Here is a 22,372-nt window from a genome sequence, read left to right on the forward strand (position 1 = left end):
CTCATGTCTCACACCTGTAATCCCAGCACTTTGGGAGGCCGAGGTGGGCAGATCACCTGAGGTCAGGAGTTCGAGATCAACCCGACCAACATGGAGAAACCCCGTCTCTACTGAAAATACAGAATTCGCTGGGCATGGTGGTGGGCACCTGTAATTCCAGCTATTCGGGAGGCTAAGGCAGGAGAATCACTTGAACCCAGGAGGCAGAGGTTGTGGTGAGCCGTGAATGCGCCATTGAACTCCAGCTTGGGTAACAAGAGTGAAACTCCACCCAAAAAAAAAAAAAGCCAGCTCCCCCTAGGCAGTAAGAGTGAAACTCCAAAAAAAAAAAAAAGAAAAGCCAGCAAATGAAAACCTAAAAGTATACAAAGACGTAAGACATATCAGGAAAGACATTTTCTTGAAATGAAGGAAGAAGGGGTCTTCCAGATCATAGAGGTGCATTTTCCAGAAAATAGGTTTTGAAGTGATGGCTATAAAGACTTATCGTGGTTGTTAATAACTTTCAGGGGAAAAATCAAGAATTCTTCGGTCATCCAAACAGAGAAACTCCTGGGGCCTAGCTGGCTGGCCTTAGACTTGTCCACAACAATATTCACAGCCAAAATACATTGGAGCAACATTATAAGGGAAAGAAACTCTGATCTAAGCATGTCACACCCAACCAAGATGTCATTCAAGAACAAAGACAAAAGGTCAAATGTCCTGGACATGAAAGAACTCAAGAAATACAGCACCCTTGAGTCCATTCTGCAAAACTATGTATTGATGACATGAAGCTCACCAGGGGCTACAGAGAGAAACTGAGGACTAACATTTTATGCCTGAAGATAGGCCAGCAATGTTTACAAGGTTCTAAGGGAAATTGACCCAGGAATTTGAGATCCAGCCAAGTTTTCTTTTCAAACATTTAAGAATGAAATCCAGCCAACCAAATGATAAATCAAAATAAAGAAGTAAGGAGTAGAACAGCCACAGTAAAAGAATAAATGGTAAGGCATCATTTACAAACAGAACTAAGGCTAAACAACCTTATAAATGAAATAAGTGTGTTATGAAAATAAACGTGGTTATAAATGAAATAAGTGTGTTATGAAACTTATAAGGAAAAATAATGAAGCTTGAGATAAGTGTCAGGAAGAGCAGAAGTACTCAAATGTCCCACTTTTCACAACAGGAGTGAGACTGGCCTGAATACTGAAACTATTTGTGAATCTAGCCTGAATACTGAAACAATCTAATCTGAAACTTATTTTAAAACAGCTAGTGATTTCTACTGCTTATTGTTTTCCCAATCATTTTACTCATCATAGAAGGATATCTCTTGCAACAAAAAAATCCCTCTGAAGTCCTAAAATCTTTTCATTTTTACATGATTCTACTTCATTTAAGAAAAATTATGTTTTATTATCTTTTCTTAGAAATGAAATGCACAGCATGATTCCAGGTGTATATGATGATGTTGTGGGGTTGATGCTTTTATTTGTGTACGTTCATAGAAAGATGCCTGGAAAATTGTTCACACAATGCTAATGACAATTCTTTGGGATTAGGTTAGGATGGTTTTTTCTTTTCTTCTTTGTATTTTCTGCATTGCTTAAATTTTCTTAATAATTATGAATCATTTCTTCAAAAAGAATGAAATAGTTATTACTAAAGGAAAATAAACTTGTTCCCAGGTAGTGAAAAGTTGGATGGGGAGAGAGAGAGCTGTATATCCCAATAGTCAGTTTAAACAGCTCTCCTACAGACACAGAACTAATCTGAAAGACAAACAGAGAAGCCACTTTCTGACTTTGTGTGATTTGAAGGCACAAGAAGATATCAGTCCATCCAAAATGATCATTCCTTAAAATGATCAAATGAGTACATCAAGGTGAACTCATTGATCAAATCCCCTTCCAACCTGTTAGTGGCTGAAAGATTGCAAAGAATGACAGCTGTGATCGGTACCCTGACTGAGTTAAGAAAAGCAATTCCAGGGTCAGCAGGTGGCCGGAGGCCTGTGGCACAGGGAGGATGAGCATGGAAGCAAGCCAAGATAGTAGGCAGAAGCAAAACTGGCCAAGAAATAGCAACCCAGAGAGCCAAAGATGGCATACAGCACAGAGGAGGTCAGTCTGAGAACCAAAGTCAATTAAGAGTCAGCGGAAGATAGGGTGGAAGAATAAAGGTTCAGATGAGCTCCTTTAAGAGAGTTCCTTGGGCAAGAGTTGTTTGCCAGCTTCTTCTTTGGGAGCCCCCTGGCTCACATTATAGGCTCAACTCTCCAATTTTGGTGCCTGAAGGGTGCAATGACAAAGTTAAATATCAGGCATGAGCCAAGTGGGCTAACTCCGATGGGGTCCTAGTTGTAGCCTGGGAGTAGTAGGCGACAGGTCTGAGTCTTCACTGGGAAGGGGCAAAGCATAGCCTTGAAAAGTGTATGTGAAGAGGAGGGTGATGGGTGAGCCCCCAAAATCAACCTGACATCTTCACATTTTCCCCCATATCCAGCTGGTCTTGCCCCTGTTGAAACTGTAGGACATACCCCTTGTAATAGGTTAAGGCAAAGCTGTGAAAGAGTCGATGTAAAAGGTATGTTCACGTGGTAAGTGGCCAGCCTCCTATGGATCAGGTTGAGGGGATCTATCCGTGCCGGTCACTCTGCACACCCAGCAAAGACCCTCATCTGCTTCTCAATCGTAAACTTGTCTGCCCTAGCCAAAACGCAAACAGTTTGCCTGGCCCCTGTTTACACAGCAGTAGTATGGAAATTGCACTGAGCTCTTGTGAAGCTGGCTGACTCACGCTGAAACTTGAGATTTATTTCCAATTAGTGCGATGTGTAGCAGAAGGTGCTCCTCAAGCAGCCTTGAAACACTCCCACTGTGTCAACAGAGTTCTCAAAGATTGTGTTTGGCAGCACCATGACACAGTGGGCCAAAAAATGGAGAAGGGATTAATATCAAGCAATAGAAATTCATTTAAAAACCAATATTAGTCACTCAAGTGTACATCCAAGGACTGACAAAAGCCAAGTATGCATACTGCTTCACTAATGTGAAACTTGGAACGAAGACTAGAAAAACCAGGCATGTACAAGGTCAGACGAGGAATAAAAAGCCACCAGTGAAATGTAATAACTGGTGATCTTCTGAAAAAGAGGCATGATACTTCGATTAAAGGAAGCGAGGATTAAAAAGACGCTCTGAGCACAGCTGCTGAGAACAGCTTCTCATCACCACTTATGAAGACCACTGGAGAAACACTGTGCCAACCTACCTAACAGGTGTATGTAGAAAGCACCATGGAGACATGATTAGTGCATGAAAGAGGGCGAGTAGTATGGCAGGGATATTCTGAGCATGACGTGCAGGCACACACAGCTCCTCCACTCACGCGTGCTGTGGTCTTGGCCAATCGCACAAACTCTCAGGGTCTCAGTGTTTGTCTGTAAAATGGTGCAGTTGGTCAGCACCATCCACTTAGCCCCAGGCCACAGACCTTGGAGTCGTACATTCTTCCATGTGTCACTAGGTCCAGGGCACTCAGGCTTCCAGCATAATTTGCCTCTTTCCCTCCTCACCCATGTGCTGCCCCCAAACACCTGCCTGAGGTCTTGGCGTCTCCCACCCAGGTCACCTCAGGATCTTCCTCCCTGCCTGAGTCTCACCCTCTTCTAATCAGTCATCTATACGAATTTCAAAGTGATTTTTTAAAAACAAAGAGCTTGTGCCAGGTGCAGTTGTTCATGCCTGTAACCCTAGCACTTTGGGAGGCTGAGGTGGGCGGATTGCCTGATCTCAGGAGTTCGAGACCAGCCTGGGCAACACGGTGAAACTCCTCTACTAAAACACAAAAAATTAGCCAAGCATGGTGATGCATGCCCATAATCCCAGCTACTCGGGAGGCCATTGATTTCCCCTCCAATTCCAGGGCTCAGTTTTCTTCTACCAGTGATGGTTCTGACTAGAAGAATAATGGTCCTGGAGCCATGCGTAGAGCCAGGAAGTGAAAACACACAATTCTTTGTTTGCATTGTGGTGAGGAAGGCCACTCAATAGAAACCTGCGACAAGAGTGACAAGGCCCAGGTTTTTGAGAATTTGATCATCACCCTGCAGGAGGCTCATCCATACTGAGATGGAGAGGTCAAGAGGGGCCCCTGGCGAATACAATGACTTCTCTGAGCTGCTGTAAGGGACCAGCCTGCAGGTTTCAGTGAACCCTTACCTATATTCAGCATCCAGTGTGGGAAAACTAGGGTGGGGGTGGGGCTTCTAACTGCATGAATTAATCCACAAAGCAGTTATCTTTTGTGGTGGAAGAAAAGGGGTCTTGGATACCAGCACATTGGAGGGAGATACCCTGACCTCTGTCCTTGTTCCTTCTCCCTGCAGCCTAAGTGTCTGTTTTCTGTGTGTGCCCATTTCCTTGATGGCTTTATTCTCTTTGTGAAAGTGGTAGAATTTATTGTTCAATCTTTGAACATAAAAAAGTACAAAAAGTGAAGTACACAAACAAAAAAAGGAGGAGAATCGCTTGAACCCGGGAGGCAGAGGCTGCAGTGAGCCGAGTTCATGCCACTGCACTCCAGCCCGGGTGACTGAGCAAGACTCCGTCTCCTAAAAAAAACAAAAAACAACTTGTGATTCTCTTGTTTACTGACCTTTTTATGGCTCCCAGTGGCTTTCCAGTTAAAGACCCTTGACCTGGCCCGGGACAATAGGGGTGTGAATTATGCCTACCTGTCTGGTCTCATCCTTTTGCTATTTCCAGGTGGCCAACTGTCCCAGTTTGCCCAGGACTGTCTGTGTCCTGGGGAACTTCTCGGTCCCTGGCAAGCCAGGGAAATTGGTCTCCCCATCTGGGCCCTTCCCTACAACCCTCAGACTTCCCCAAAAACTTCCTCCCTGGGGCTTCCGCCTTGGCATTTTGTATGCCTAGGGTGGTCCTCTCCTTTTATTCCTCCTGCAAAACCCACCCAGCATCTCCTCGTCTAGGACAGTGGTTCTCAAAGGGTAGGCTTCCAACCACGAACAGCAGCAGCCCCTGGGGGACTTTGTAGAAATACAAATCCTTGGGCCTCACCCCAGATCTATTGAATCAGAAACTCTAAGAGTGGGGCCCAGTAATCTGTGTTTAAACAGCCCTCCAGGGGATTACGGGCATGCCGAAGTATGAGAACCCCGAGCAGTGACCCACTTCCCGAAGCAGACTTGCTAGTCCTCTCCACACATTACCATGGGCCTGGTGCCTATTTTTATTGCTGTACCCATCCCACTAATGTTGCAATTATCTGCTAACATGTCTATCTCTCCAATCCAACTACAATTTCTTTGCAGTGTTGTCACTTTCTATTGCTTTCCAGGTAATATCAGTCTATGTTTGTAAATCCTTGGCAGTTTTATTACCTCTTTTATTAAGGGAACATACTTCTTAAGTCATATTTAGTCTCCTAAGTCAAACCATGCCAGAGAGAAGTATGTAATTCTAGGGAAAGGATTGTCAGAAAATGAAGAGGAGTAGGGGCTTATATGCTCCTTGAGACATCTGTATGGGTAAATGTTGCCCTAATTCTCAATAAAAGTCACAGATCTTGGATACTGTCATTTAATGCTGGAACAATAGACAGGTTTTTTTCCTGCCCTAAGGATTGCCACCACTTTTCAAACTATCTTATCCCTTGAACTCTAAGTCTGTACACTGAATTTTTAGGCACTTTAAAAAGTATAAAACAAAACGAAGCCTCTGACTTCTCCCAATCGCCCCTGAGCATTTCACAGTCTGAGTTTGCACTGTCTTTGTACCAGGAAGAACCCTCACTTTTGATCTCAATTAAAAACACTACCACATGTCTGCTATTAATAATGACAGCAATTTACTTCTGTTGAAATTGAAAGCCTTCGATTTACTTTGAAAAGCCTAAATGCATTTCACATGGTTTACAGTCATATTTCAAAGCTATCTTCTCCTTTGTAGGTTTTTCTTTCCTTTTTGTTTTTTAAAATAGGCTTAACTTTCAAAGTTTATGATGGCCATTTGGTGTCTGAAGATATAGATCTAGACATACACATATGTATGCATATGTGTGTATGTTTATACTGATTTTATATTGATGTTGGTATTTACATGTTGTGGTCAAACAAATAGTTCTGCCTTCTGGGGCAGCTTATTATTGTCCACGTGAACATAATTTAACTGGTTTTGTTTCTAGAATTTTTATTTGACATGTTAAAAGCCAGTGAAACTAATGAAAAAGAAGAAAAAAACCTTGCAATGAGGAAACATAATTGTTTTCAGCAAACCACATGTGACATTTCAGATGTATGTTTTATATGGTATTGTCTTGAAAGAGCATACAATTGGCATGATTTTTTAAAATAAATCATTAGGAGAAAACCTAAAACAACTAATTAACATTCATCAAATACATACGAAGAAATGTGTTTTTGACCACATCAAATGGCCAGGCTTCATGCGCTGAACATTTGAAAAACAGATCCTGATTCAAAAGGATTTTTTCTCCCCAAACAAGTGCTAATGTTCTGGAAGGGCTGGACGGGTCCGGAAAGGACACCTGGAAGCAGTTAGGGAGAGACTTCCCAATACTCTGTAGGAAGCAAATCCCATGCCGGGGCCTTGGCTTTCCAAAGGACTCAGAAAACAGGGTCAAAACTAGGTAAATGGTTTTTAAGTCATAACTTGGAAGATGCACTTTTAAAATTATCTTAAAGCCATTCATAACAAAGTTTGGATTTTTGATTGAAATGTGTTCCGTTGAGTAGCTTAGCTGTCCTATTTTTCTGAATAGACGCAAACCCATGTGCAATCATGCAATTAACTATAATATAATTAATCCAGGAAATGTTCTATCTTTATGATGAAACAATTAAGCATTTTAATTTATTCGTGAATTTATTTGTCCTTTACTGAAACAGTGATTGGGTCCATCATAGATGCTCTACAGATTAAATCTTTTAGGAATTGTTCAGTAACTATTGTGAATTCCTAACAGATAGTATGTTTTATTATGTTGCCATTTTAACTTAAGTTCGTGCCCAAGAGTTGAACGGAGCAAATATTTTAGGATCATATAGTCACAGAGCCATAACGTGAAAGGTGTAGATAGATGTTGGGGTGGTGATTAATGAGAAACTAGTTGGAAATGACAATATATTGGTGAATCAAAAGTAAGCAGGTAAATAGACTGAAAATTCAAATGCTGCTGTATTATTATCTCCACATGAGTATACAATTAAAATCAACTAAACATTAATTGTAAAGAGCTCAGTTAAAATAAACAGATTTCAGTGAACATATAGAATATGCAAATCTTTGCAATAAAGTTAACATGGCATACATTATCCTGAGCAGGCTAACACAGGAACAGAAAAACAAACACTGTGCCACGCCTGTAATCCCAGCATTTTGGGAGACCCTGGTGGGTGGATCGCCTGAGGGCAGGAGTTCCAGATTAGCCTGACCAATATGGTGAAACCCCGTCTCTACTGAAAACACAAAAATTAGCTGGGTGTGGTGACGTGCGCCTATAATCCCAGCTACTTGGGAGTCTGAGGCAGGAAAATTGCTTGAACCTGGGAGGCGGAGGTTGCAGTGAGCTGAGATTGCTCTGTCTCAAAAAAAAAAAAAAAAAAAAGAAAGAAAGAAAAGAAAACCAAACACTGCATGTTCTCACTTATAAGTGGGAACTAAACATTGAGTACAAAGAGGGGAACAGCAGACTGAGGCCTACTTGAGAGTGGAGGGTGGGAGGATCAGAAAACTACCTATCGGGTACTATTCGTATTATCTGAGTGTTGAAACAATCTGTATACCAAACCCCCAAGACATGCAATTTACCTATATAATATACCTGCACATGTATTCCTAAACCTAAAATCAAAGGTTTTTTTTTTTTAAGTTAATGTGGCATAAACATTCACCAAAATTTCACTTTTGAGCATATCATTTATATGAGCCATTTGAAAAAAAACCTGGTATTATTTAGTAAACCAATTATTTAAAATGTATCAAAATTAGAGGCTGAAAATAAGTCTTTTAAGACAAATGCAATTAAGTTAAACAGGTTACTATATTCAATTGGTGAACAATTTCTGTATGATTTTTCATCTACTGCCATCAGCTATTTTTAACCCTTGCTTATTAACATAATATTAAAAATCTCATAGTCAATATATTTATAAATAAACATGTAAAATTTATATACTTTTTCAGTTAATATTCTTTGTCCTCTTCTTATTTGAAACATGAAATTAGCAAATTTCAGTAATCTCCTTGCAGTTTTAAATTTTGCATATAGGTGCAATTAAAGCACCTTCTAACTTCAGAAGAAAGTTCAATGGAGAAGAGATCATCTTCCATTTGCCTCATCTGAAGGAAAGAAATCAAATTTCTCCACATTTTATAAAACATTTAGAGCTGAAGTCCCTAAGTATTATTTTTTTTTACCACATAGTCCTATTGATCAAAGGGAAAAAAAGTGTCACACTGCTATGTCCTTAATGAGACGTATATAAAGACTATGGTTTTTTAAAGGATGAGATAAGGTAAACCAAGCAATACTGTAAACATTATCAATGATACAGAAATCTTGTTGCTTTATGATTGACTATGCTTCTATGAAAATCTTGCCTTAGCACTTTGTAATAAAGTGATTTAAATATCTGGCACTCAGCTCATTCATCTGATTCTTTGCTATAGTGGCTCTGGTAGCTGAAGATGGCAAGACTCATGTTACATAGCTCCAAATGGAAGAAACTCTATTGGCTGGGCATCTTAAATCACAACACTTATTTTTTAATGCCATCCACCAATTTTATCAGCATTTTAGAAATTTATATAAAAAGCTTTCATTTCCTGGCCAACGTGGTGAAACCCTGTCTCTACTAAAAATACAAAAATTAGCTGGGCATGGTGGTGTACACCTGTAGTCCCAGCTACTTGGGAGGCTGAGGCAGGATAATTGCTTGAACCGAGAGGCAGAAGTTCCAGTGAGCTGAGAACATGCCCCTACACTTCAGCTTGGGCAAACAGACGGAAACTCCATCTCAAAAAAAAAAAAAAATTCTTAGTGAAAGGGCTAGTGGCTGACACCCTAGGTAGATGGCATGCCACCTGTCATGGACTGGAAGGGAGTAGGGAGAAAGGGTGACTCCTGCTGTGCGGGGGTCCCCATGGGCATACTTTTGATGTGTGATTTGAGACTTCCTGACATACAGACCAACTGAGGGTGATAGGCCAGCCTATGAATTTAAAAAATTAGAGAATCTTCAGTTTTTCTTATATTTAACATAAGAATAACAATAAGGCGAAGTACTACTATTTCCTTCTGTCCTGACTAAGGTAGGCAGCAGGTGCACACAAACCACTTTGGAAACCTCCTCCCTGGCTTTCCCAATCATGCCCTGTGCTTCTATCCTTCGGTCTCCAACCTACGTTCCACCTGGGAAGAGGCAAAGCTATAACTGCATTGAATGATGTAACATCAACTCATGCCAGTGATACCCCTAAAAGCTGCAGCTAACTCTGTCTTCTCCCTAGAAAACCCTCTACCTACCTGGGGTTAGAGAAAGCTTTGATGACGTTCCACAAACTTTGCTGGCAGGGCTTACCTAGGAGTAAAAGCTGGCTGAGCACAGGGAGGGGTATGAGGAGTTTCTTCAACCTTTCTCAGTACAGAGGGTTGGGACCCAGAGAGCCCAGGCCTGAGCCTATGACAATGAATATGACAGACTGAGCTCTCCACCCAGCAACCCAGGCATCCCCGACTTCTCAGGATCACAGTCCCAGGGTGCTGGAGATTTGAGTCAGCTCTCCTGTCCAACCTCTCATCTCAACGTCCAGTGTTGTCTATCATCTTCACATCCTAACACGTTGCTTTCTATTCCCAATTTGTTTTCCCTGGCTTCATCTCCTAGATGCCTTCTACAAGGAGGCCTGCTAGTTTCCTCCTTCTGAGCTTTAGAGCAGATGGAGGCAGTTTCAGGTGGGTTGGGCCAAAGGGAAACAATTGGGTCTGCAAAGCCCAGGTATCAGCCAGTCCTCAAGCCTGGCTTCCTCTTGATCCAGCTTGCAGGGGCTGGAATCCACTCGGGAGCTCCAGTGCAGAATCAGGCAGCCCCACAGGGCAGTCATGCAGAAAGTCTGAGTAACTTCAAGGGGCCCCAAGGCACAAAGCCTCTAGGAACACAAAGGGAGTCTTCCTATGCCTAATGTGGTAAGAAAGGCACTCTCACTTCTGTGTCTTGTGAAGTGGTTGCACAGCCCCAGCCTCTGCCTGAGCCCCAGGGCATCCCGGCACATGTCCCCATGCCTGGACCCTATGCCTTCTCTGTCTTTTCCTCCTATCCTTGACCTCTTTCCTTGCTCAGGACACAGCTTTTCTCATGATCAAAGAGCACCTGGATTCTGCTGGAGACAGGAAGCTCAAATTCAGATCATGAGGCTCCCATAAAGGATTTATTCTTCAAGCGTGCTAAGAAGTACAAGAAGAGGCCATGGGAGAGGAATCTTAAGGGCCCTCAGACCACACAGGCAGGGTTCTAACCATCATCTCAGGAGGTAACCAAAGTGCAAGGACCAAACCATCTGAGGGCACCGAATGCCTACTGCATCGCAGGGACTGTCATAAACGTCATGTAATTTATCCTAACAGTTCCATTAGTTAGTTATGATGATGATGCTCATTTTTCAGATTCAGCAACTGGCATCCAGAGATATGCTGTAATGACCCCTACCTCGCAAAGCTAGTAAGTGATAGCCTGGGTTGTACCAGGCCTCCTGACTCTATCCAGTCCTCTTTCCGCCATCCACAACTCTGTCTCAACTGTCAGATATGTAGAAGGTCTTTAAACATGGGAGCTCCCTTCCCACTTCTGAGACTGTGAGGAAATGATACTCCCTTCACATTGGGCACAAAAGCAATGAACATAATCCAGGATATGAGAGAAAATTTTCTGCCTTTTCAAATACTCAAAACATGTCTTCAGTCTATCAATGGCCTCTAAGGAATCAGTTCATTATTACAAGCTCAGTGTGCAGACAGTAGACAACTCTAGGGACATCTGCCAGGGTCCTTGTAGTAGACATTTTCTGGCCTCCCAACACGTGAACTCCATGGACGTGATTAGCAGAGGAGCCCACCTCCCAGAGAAAAGCTAAAAATGCTCACCCCCTCGCAGGTAGGGGGTTCAGGCATGGGACCTAGGTATTGTCAAACAGCCCCTTCACCCTAAATTTGGATCATAAGCTTGTGGTGATAAGAAGGGTCCTCTAGGAATCCGTTCTGCTATGGGTGGGGGCTCCTCTAGGAATCCCTTCTGCTATGGGTGGGGGCAGCAGGGGCAGCCAGCCACCATTTCAGAAGGGACGGGGCCCTAGTTATAGGGGCTGTTCCCAGAGCCTAGTGTCAGTGGTGTCTGTAAGGCAATCTCCACTGTCTGGTCTGATGGTGCAGTGACTGTGTCTTTACAAGGCCAGCTCTATGCTTTGTGATTAAATTAACCAAATTTAGCCTCTGCTGCTTTACACAAGGGCTCTACTAGCTTGTGCAATCTGAGAAGTGGATCCAAGGCCATGTGGAGCAGTGCAGTCTGCTCTCAGAATTAACTGTGGGCATAGGCCCATGCCCAGGCCAGCACAGGGAGGAGCTCCCCTGCTCAGCTTCTCTCTGGGCTGCTCACCCATCACCACCAAACACTCAACGATTGAACTTTCCATGGTCATCTTGTCAAATCTTCACAGCAGCCCTCAGAGATCAGTTCTGCTGCTGCTACTACTTTACAAAGGAGAAAGTAGGTGTTCAAGAGATCCAGTGATAGGGCTGGGTGTGGTGGTTCATGCCTGTAATTCCAGCACTTTGGGAGGCCGAGGTGGGCAGATCCCTTGAGGTCAGGAGTTCGAGACCAGCCTGGCCAACACGGTGAAACCTCATCTCCACTAAAAATATGAAAATTAGCCAGGCGTGGTGGTACACCTGTAATCCCAGCTACTCAGGAGGCTAAAGCAGAAGAATCAAACCCAGGAGGTGGAGGTTGTAGTGACCCGGGATCACACCACTGCACTCCAAGTCTGGGTGATAGAGGGAAACTCTATCTCGAAAAAATAAAAAGAGCAAGAGCAAGAGAGATTGAGTAATGCATCAGAGTCACACTGGTATGGTGAAAACTTCATCATGGCGCATGACACTAATGTCGACGCTCCTACCCGCTTCAACACTCCAATCTCACCAGCCATTCCTCCCAGACTCAGGCCTGTTTATTACTATGCAGATCAGCAACTCGTTTCTGATCCTGGCAGGGGTCTCACCTTGATACCCGATTTTAAAACGGGGAACAGGTTTCAACCTAGACATTCAGACTTCTGCTGCCAACAGCGCAAGTTTGAGACGGCCCTGAAACAGCCAATTCAAGTCATGTCAGATGCAGCTATGACCTTCAGTGTAACTGAAAAAGAGTTTGCCTAAAACACTGTTGAGTCCTTAGCCTTACAGAACAGAATAAAAACTGCTCTTCCACCATTCGGCAGTCTGTGGCACTCTCTCCTGGGAGCCTGCTGCAGCATCCTGCCTTAGAGGCCAAAGACCCCATCACTGATAATGCAGTCTAGTGGTTTTACGTTGCCTGACCATGAAACACTATCAGAATCTCCCCTGCGCCTCTGATCAGCTGCCTCTCTGCCTTGGCCCTGTGGGTCCTAACCACCGTGGTGCTACATGGTCAAACGTCTCTTTTGTCATCTGTGTTGAGGCTGGGCAAGGCCATCATGGAGTTCGGACAATAGAAAATTAGTGCTTTGAATGCTCTTTCAATGCACATACAAGCCCCTATAATGCCTCCCTGTGAGTGGGTCTTTTTGAACAGATGGTTTGTTTTAGTGTTACAAAACCATGTTGTCTAATCTAGTGACACCGTCTCCACTTTATATATGAAAGGAGTGGGTTCCGTGGTTTTAATATTGTCCTTTTTTGTATGAATGTTCATGTTAAAATGCTCAAAGAAGATTGTAAACTGGCTAGCAGTATTAACTTTGTCCAATTCTGCTTTGCTTTTCTCTAGCTTATTCAGTTTATTCATATTACCATGTATATTTTGTAAATGTATGAAGTGGGCACCACACACGCGTGCAGACATACACAAAGCTTGATTGTTTAACACCTGCCTGAAGATGGCTTCATTCGGGTAATAATACACAATGTCGTTTAATGCCATTTTTTTCTTTGTGTACATTCAGGCCGTATTTTAGTCATTCTGCATATTTTATGAACCATAAATTAAATTGCACCCCAAAAAGAAAATGAAAGGTAAACCATCCCATTTCTGCTTTTGTAACAGAAGTTTTGTAAAAACTTTGCAAGAACTTCTATCTCCACTTGAAATGAAATTAACTTAATAGGTTGAAGACACCACATCTTCATAGTGCTAGAAAAAGTTGCTCTACTTTGAAAGATGAAGATAAACAAAGGGGCAATTTTAAATAAACATGAATAGTACACCTCTCAGGAGGACTAAAAGAAGCTTGGTTTTGCATTTCCTATGTCTTTTAAAAAATCATGAGGCTTACTGCAGTCCAGAGAAATGTTTTTAAATTTTTTGTTTGTTTTTGTCTTTTTGCTTCTATTTATTTTAACTTCAAAGAGTTTTGTATCCAAATGGAATAGAAAGTGCAAAAAATTGCATGGGAAGTCTGGTAAGAACATGTCTTTGCTTTCATCTGCAAGAATGGCAAACCTCTTTCTCCAGTGAAAGAAGCAGCAGTCATAAGGTGTCTGTCAAGGTCTGTGCCATACATTTATTTAAGCCAGGTACGTTAATTTTTATAATGAGCAATAAATAAGATTGCATGGCAGACATTTATGAGATCAAGGTCCCAAATGTAAAGGCAGACTATTTATCTTTTCCGTAGGTAATAGTGAAATATCAGAGTAATTTGCTTGGATCTTGGGCCAGCCATCCTGCATTCCACCCAGCCGCCAGGCCACTGTCACAACTTTTGGGGCCCTTGACACATCTTGAGATCCATCTAGAGCCTGCAAAATCCATCCCGACACAGCCTGCTACTTGAAGGTATCCTCTGCCTTTTCCATCTCACAGTGTTCTTAGACAAGGCAGAGGATCATTACCATATTCCACGCCAGCTCTTGCCAGCTCTGGAATGCATCAATTGCTCATCTATTGGAGAGGACCTCAGGAGTGGGGCCACTGGCCAGCAGGGACAAGCACTAGGAATCATAGATCCCCAGCTTGCTGGTGATGGAGAAATCACCACTAGGAAATGCAAGAGAGCGATCAGGACAAAGCGTGGAATTAAAAGTTGGTAGTCTTTGGTTACTGCCCTGCATGTGAGGTCTTTCTCAGTAATACCGTATATCCCCTCTCTTCCAGGGGAGGGTGAGGAGAGGGGAAGGGAGGGAAAGGAAGAGAAGGGAAATGGAAAGGACAGAGGGAACCGTATGTGAGAAGCAGACAATCCTAAAAATCCAACTAACAGTATGGTGGTGATGGGTAGACAAGTCCCACTCTTCCTTTTTGCTTTCACGTGGGAAAGAGAAAGGTTTTGCAACCTGATTAATGGCTCAGATAATTGAGATACTGGATCTATATTACATAAGGTGGAAAACAGAATAGAACTAGATAACATTTACAAGTTCGAACAGAATCAAAAGACAATACTCAGCGACGTTACCAAATTCCCCATCCCCAGCTAAAATCAATAAATAAAACGACCACAGCTGTAAATGAAAGAGAAATCTGGCTGGTCCACGGCTCAAGATAAACACAGCAAAGCCAAGTCTCCACCACTCCTTCCCAACTCACACCCCTAGAGGGGGAAGGCGGTCTCTGAAACACGGGACAGTGGTTCACCGGTGGTAAAGGCGGCAGTGACGCATCTTGAATGCCATGGAATTCCACCTTTCCAGGTCTCTTCTGTCTCAGGGCTTCATTTGCAGTTTAAATGCAAAAACCCAGATAAAGGCTAATGCTTTTGGACTTATAAATTATTTATATTTTAGCATGAATAAGTTTATGAGATCAATTCTTACTTTGTTAAGAAAGAGAGACAGAGGACATAAGAACACTCTGGTATCTTTTGGGAGGATGAGGGCAGGAAAAAGAAGGCCAAAGAGATGAATGCTGAGCCCTGCAAAACAGAGCACAACACAGGGCACCTGGGAGTGAGAGAAGCCGGGAAGTATTTCTCGCTGAGTCTTTCATCTAGTCCTGCTGCTCTTCTGTGCTTTCCGAATGAAAGTTGGAAAGCACAGTGGTGCACTTATGTACATGGTGTCTGAAATACAGTGGATGCTAAGTAATTATTCATTGAATGTATAAGTGGACATGGAAAGCACTTGTCCATGTTCCAAGCAATAGTCATAACAGGTGGCACAGAATGTGGGAGGACGTAAAAGGAGGGAATCAGAGCTGCAGCCCCTCGGGCCACCCCACTTTACCATGGATGAAGCACATTCAGGAATCAGGCAGTGCATTAAGTACTTTCCATCTTCCACTTCCCTAATCCACCGTGGACTCTAAGCAGCAACTCTTATCACTCTTAGGATCACTGGGTTGCGCAAGGGGTCACACATAGCAAGTGGTAGAATCAGAATTTTCATCCCATTCCAACAGACTCCAAAGCCAGTACTCTTAACCACAGGTGATGCTGCCTCCCTTCTTGTTGAAAAAGTGAAAATATCATTATGGTTTTTTCAACTCTTATCACAAGTGTTTGGCAAGACCTTAGATATTCTCACGGGAAATTCTGGAAAACCACTGGTTTTCAAATGAGTGTATCTGCCGACAGTCGTTCCCACACACATGTGACGAGACTTGTCACTGTAGAGATCTTAATTTTCAAAAACATATATGGGTAAGAGAAGAAATAAGATTTAGTTCTCAACAAAGCTTTGTGTAACAAAAAAGGTCTGACATGCTTTTCTCTCTTTGCTGCTTGGCTCTCTGTACATAGCAGCTTTCTTCGAGGATTGCTCTGCAGTATTTCTTTTCCTTATTCTTTTTTATTCTCAGATCTTCCTATTTACTGGCTGGTTGGAAAGAGATAATTTTGTTTTCAAATTATTTTGGTAATACATGATTTCAGTTTTTGCTTGTGCAGAAGTCTCTGGCCACAGCCATGTTTAACCAGTCCCCTGTCTCTTGGAGCTAACTTGGCCAGCGGCATAAAGAACAGAGCATCAATGTCAGCATGACTTATGATCCAAGGTGAGGATTTAGGTCTTGGAGCTGGAAACACATGTGTGGCTGTGTCCCTGGTTGTAGTTGTAGTAACATCTGACTGGAACACTTTATAGCTCTTTCATTCCAGCACCTTCTACACCCCAGGGATCAGACCTGCATGAATGAATGATTGGGTTCCATGGCAGGGATTTCTCTATGGCAGGGTGGGAGGTGAGTGTGTGGGAGGGGATAGGCGAGGGTCTTTAATGCAAAGTTTTGTGCAGGTGGTTGCTCAAGATTTAAAACCCAGGCTATTGAATTCAATGCAATAGGCTGGGTCAGCCATCTTTAGATGGCTTTATAGCAAGATGTCCCACCTTGAAGAGAGTTTGCTTTCATGAGGTCTGTCTGCCACAGTGGCTTTCATGGAATTGGTGACAAGGTGCGCCATGTTAAGTTCAGCTTGGGCTAGGAATGGCTTCGTCTCTCTTCCATAAACCGTGAACTGACTGCTGCCCTTATCGTCCCTCCCTGTATTCTTGGAGGGCCAGTAGTCTTAGCATGCGCAGCACATCCAGCTATGCAGCGGCAAAGAACACTCTCTGTACTTTATTCTGCATTAAAATACAGGAAAGATAGTGTGAGGACCTGGAAATGTTTGGCAGATTACACTTGGGAATGTGGCTTCTTATGTCTCTGCTTGTCTCTCTCTCCCAGATAATCCAGGCCTGTTCTGCAACAACAATAGATTCTTCTGGAATGTTTTCCCCATGGCTCACCCTGAAGCAGAAAGGCCATCCCACAGAGGGGGATAAAGGAAACAGCTATGACGAGCAAGGCCAACACAACACAAAACAACACCCACGAGTACTGCAGGTAAAACTGAATTGCTTAGTTTACAGTGTTAAAAAACTGTATAATGGTTAGAAATCAGGGGCTTGTGGTGAAGTAGAAAATACCTGGATACCAGAACAGGAAAGCCCAACATATCTTTAGAAGCAGCAAAGGTGGAACTGATGCAATGAAGTGAAGAATTTGTGATGCAGAATACACATTTAACAGGAATCTGGCATACAATTAATTGAATACACATAATGTCTCATAAGGTCCTTGCTTTCCAAGTTTTTAATCATTATGAGAGATAAAATATGGCCCTGAAGCACAGGGAGTGGAAGTGGGGCTGGAAAAGGCCCTGAAATGAACTGGGGAGACCTGGAATCTAAACCACCTTTCATACTCTGGAGAAAGTCTGACTTCAAGGGGTCTCGGTTTCCTCATAGCCCTAAACCCTCTACTGAGACGCAAGGCTCTCTGCCAACCATCACAGGTGGACACGACCTCCCCAAGATGAAGAGTTCTGTGTCACCGCTGCTTACATCTATTCCTGCTGATGATTTTGGAGTTGTTCAACCCTTCTTGAGTTCCAAGAGGAAAGCACAAAGGTCTGGTCTAAATGCCGGCAGTACAGCTTTACAGTTTAGCACCTGCTGCATCTCTGGGGCACCTGCAGACACCATATCTGATGGAGACTGTGCTCATCCGGCTATCTCGCTGGGGGAGATGTTTTGTGCTCACCGCCATACGGCCATCCCCACTGACATAAGATGAGCCAACTGATTGACCTCTTATGCCCAGAGACTCCTGCCTAAACCTGCTGTCCTGTAGCTCATTCTGGATGAGCTCATAGCCATGTTGATCTTTTGTTCTATAAATTCTCCAGAGCTTGGTTGGTGTCCTTGACCCTGCTTCAACAAATTTCCCTTGCCACTGCAGAACGAGGTATGCTGAGTGAGCAAAGACCTAGTGGCTCTCTAAGACTACAGGGATTGGGAACAGAGGCAGCAATGGTTCATGCTAAGTAAGGCTAAGCCATTCTAGTGAGGCTAAGCCATTCCCAGCCCAAGCTGAACTCAACATGGTGCACATTATCATGCTAGTCTCTTCTCCAGTATGATTTGCCACCATATTTGCTGTTGTTCATTTAACTCATTTGGGTCTGCTGTAGTAAAACAGTTTTAGTTTCATTTAATCAGTCAAGAGTCTGTGAAGAGTTACTAATTATGGCACTGGGCTAAAGCCTACGAAAACTTTAGAGACACATTGTAATACAATAAACTATACCACAAGTAAGGCTTTCCTAGGTTTATATGGTTAATTTATTTTCGACTCTGGGGCATTGTTTTTTTGGAGACAAGATCTCTCTCTGTCACCTAGGCTGGAGTGCAGTGGTGCAGTTGTGGCTCACTCAAGCCTTGACCTCCTGGGCTCAAGCAATTCTCCCACCTCAGCCTCTCAGGTTGCTGGGACTAGAGGCATGTGCCACCATGCCTGGGTGATTTAAAAAAAAAACTTGTAGAAACAGGGTCTTGCTGTGTTTCCCGTGATGGTCTCAAACTCCTGGTCTCAAGCAATCCTCCTGCCTTGGGTTTGTATCTGTTTATAGAAGTTTTCCCTTTTGCTCTCTGTGTAAGGACCAAAGCATCAAAGTCATCAAGTTCTGTATGTGAAAATAAAACACAGTCTAAGTTAGTGTCTGGTATGCTCTCACAGAACAGAAAGTACATACTCGCAGCGCCTGCAGAGGCATTTCAAAACTCTCTGAACTTCAAGTTTGCATCTCCATATTAAAACAGCTTTGGCTGTCCTCTGACCCTCAAAAATTTGCCTGGTGATCAAAAGAGACCATGCATTTGAAAAGTCTTTTGAGCATTTCAAAGTGTTACACACCTATGGAGATAAGGCATCATGTGAACTTTGTGATGTTGAATTTGGTGGCCCAAAGGACTGTTTTGTTTTCACTTAGCTCTACTTTAGAGACCTAAGCTTCAGCTAGATGAAATGTGATTTCATACGGCCCCTCTCCCTGAATATGCACAACCCAAATACACACACACAACCGTGTACATTATAAAAGGACTAGTCAAGTCCTAATACTGACAATTTCAGAGATTCATGGCAGTTATCAGCATTTTAGTGCTGGTTTACCTGCCTATCTTATAAAGTGCAATAATCTGTTTTAAACACTAAAATGTTTGAATATTTCATGCATAAAATACTGAACCACAGCACCAAGCATCCAGATACTAACTGCAATAAATGTCCAAATAGCCTATGTTACATTCCCACCTTTCCCCTTTAGCTTGAATGTCTCAAAACACATCTAAATCAATTTTTTTAATTCTAGAAAAGATGTAAAAGCCTTTTTTTTTTTTTTTTTTGGTCTAGTCTTAGAGCTGAAAATTGCACCTTACTGAGAGGCAGAAAACCCAGTGACTTGACCCCTTTAAAGTTGTGATTATTAGGCAAACCACTCAATCTCTTTGGCCTCAGTTTTCCCATCTGCAAAGAGAGACTAGTAATAGCTGAATTATCTCAATGAAAGATAAACAACACTGAATGTAATGTTACGATGATGTAATCTGATGGTAGATTGCCACCCCAGATGGTCAGTTGAAGTAAAACATATTTGGTTTCACATAATCAAAACATAGTAAATTAAAGGAACAAAGTTATTAAAATGTTTGATACATGATTAATTGTGATATAACTAATCTTAATAATTTTTCATCTTGTACAATGTTTCTTGAACTTCCTTTTCATTATTGCCCCTGAAGGAAGCTTTTTAAATATATTTTTCTACTCATCTCATTAGATTGTAAATACCATGGATACACTTTACATCTGTTTAAGTACTGTCTTTTTGGAGGGCTATAAATCATTGTAATATCTAAGTTTTTTCACCTCCCCCACTAAGAACCAATTTTTGCTCCCTTGGGAGCAATTTTGCTATTGGTGAGAATGTATGTCTAGTCTAAACTCATTATTGTCAGTGAATGATTATTTAGGGTTCACTTATGTAGCACTTAACTATGTGCAGGTATATGCTGCTATTTTCCCCATGTTATAGATGGGGAAACTGGAGCACAGACATGTGCCTTGCTCGGGGTCACACAGCTGAGCGATTGTGCCCAGGGAATCTGGCTCCTTAGCCGTTGTGCCAGGCTGCCTCTCATTTGTCACATTTGTTCAAGCGTTGCTATGTGTGCCATAACAACCTCGGGCATGCTCGGAGTGAATACCAGAGTTTTTGTATCTTCCTGTTTCTGTAGTTGGGTGCCGAAGTGGCTTAGGGTGGTGTTGGCTCATAAAGACTCTTTCTTGATGGTCTGATCTTATCCTGCCTCATTTACGAGTCCAACAAATGCCCATTATGGAAGGACTTGTGAAGGGGCTGGGGGAGGAGACACACACATAATACCCTATTTTCTTCCTGTCTTCAAAGAGCCAAATAATTTAGTTGCACAGATAAAGCAGTTGGACATAGAAGGCAATTAGCACTAAAAGGAAGAGTCGTCTCTGTCACATGAAGGTACAGACGAAAATGCTACCGAGGTCCTTGAGTGTCTGCTGCTCCTGAGGGGGACTCATATTTTCTTCCAGTGAGAAATGTTCCCAGTTTTCTCACCAGTCCCCTAAATAGACTTGTGATAGAGGGCAAATGGACAGTTAAGCCAAATACCCTTCATACATATCTGTTCCTATTTTCAGGTGGTTGTATGTATGTATCTGATACTCAGCAGTTGGTCAAAACATGTATGAATGAATGAATGAATGTTTGCTAAGCTCACAAACATTTTATTTGTTTCCTCTCATAAATGCCAGAATATAAAATGGAATGTGACATTTAATTTCTTAACCTCAGAGATTGTGTTGCTCAGAGATAATATCTAAACTGCATTTTATTTTCAAAATAGAGATTGTTCTAGTTAGCATGTTTAAAAAATCTAACTCCAAAATATGCCCCCTTCTAAGGACCCCTCAGGATGATTTTATTGTCTTTGTTTCTGAGGAAATCATGCAGGATTTTTGAAATTCTATGTCTACCGTTTCTCAAAGTCTTGCCGTGGGCAAAAGACTGGAAATACTGGCTTAGGTGCTAAAAAGAGAATGGTGATGATGCAACCACTCCTGGCCTTCGGATGCTTCCAGTCTATGGGAATTTACTGTAACCCCATAGACTTGGAACTGATACCTGACAAGTTTCAAGAAAAGTCTATTCCTGGTGACATTTTGCAGGCTCTGAGGATGCAGAGGGTAGTCAAATGCATTCAACCGTACTCATAGCTGAGCGTGTTCTAGAACCCATGTTTTCAATACCCTGGCCCTTCTTAGAATCAAAAGACCTAGAATCTCAGAAATTCTAAATGACTTGCACGATGGCCCAACATTCATATCAATTTTCACAACGACTGCACTAGAAAACCAAACTGTGGCCCCAGTTTTAAGGGGTATTGGTCCTTATGCCTCCCAGGACAACAATGAAATAGAGCTTTCTACTACCCTGTACTCACTAAAAATCAAGACACCTCCTAAGGAAATGAAGTCGAGGCAATCACCCAAGCTCTGTGCCCAGCACAGAACAGCCCAGGAAATTTACTCATGATTCAGCGTTCCTAGGAAAGAGCAAAGGCCTGATTCTGACTCAAAGAGAGGCGATTATAGAGGCGCATAGGGCAACCGTGTTTGTAGGAAGAGTGCCTGGTAGACATGTGAGAGGCCTTGTGAGTTGGTGACTGAACAAATCACAGGCGTTCCAAGTGCACTGGTGATGCGTTGTGTGACTGGGCACTTAGTTCCTTTGAGTTTCCTCTTCCCCCTCAACACGGCCAAGGTTATTTATGAACAGCTCTGAATATTCTAAATCACTTGTTGATGCTCTTAGGGGGATCCTGTCCAGCTGTCCCTGCCAAGGACACTCCCATTGTCACCAGGACCTGGGTTCCACACGCTCCTGCTTGAGGCTTGGGTTCTCATAAGTGTTCTGGGGAATTCCCTGTGCTTGTTTCAGGGGTTCCAATTCTGCGCTGATTTAACAGCCACTTCATTACCTCTCCAGCAATGCCTTCTTCCCAGTTCTATAACTCTAAACATATAGCCACAAATAACCCCTCTAAGATAGATTCACGTCTTTCTTCTTCCTTCGTTATTCTCCAGAATGAGACATATTAACAGCAGAAGTAAAAAGTAATGCAGAACGTGAACCCTATCCTCCAACAAATTTAAATCTTCTCGACCATTGGACTTTGTGGGACATTTTCAGGGAGTAGTAACTCTGGCAGGATGTTACATTGAGGGATCAGTATTTAAATCTATGACACTATATGGGGAAAATAAACTGGCAAAACAAATTTCAAA

This window comes from Aotus nancymaae, unplaced genomic scaffold (assembly GCF_030222135.1).
Source record: "Aotus nancymaae isolate 86718 unplaced genomic scaffold, 86718_ANA_hifiasm-v0.15.2.pri h1tg000020l, whole genome shotgun sequence".
Taxonomy (NCBI): domain Eukaryota; kingdom Metazoa; phylum Chordata; class Mammalia; order Primates; family Aotidae; genus Aotus; species Aotus nancymaae.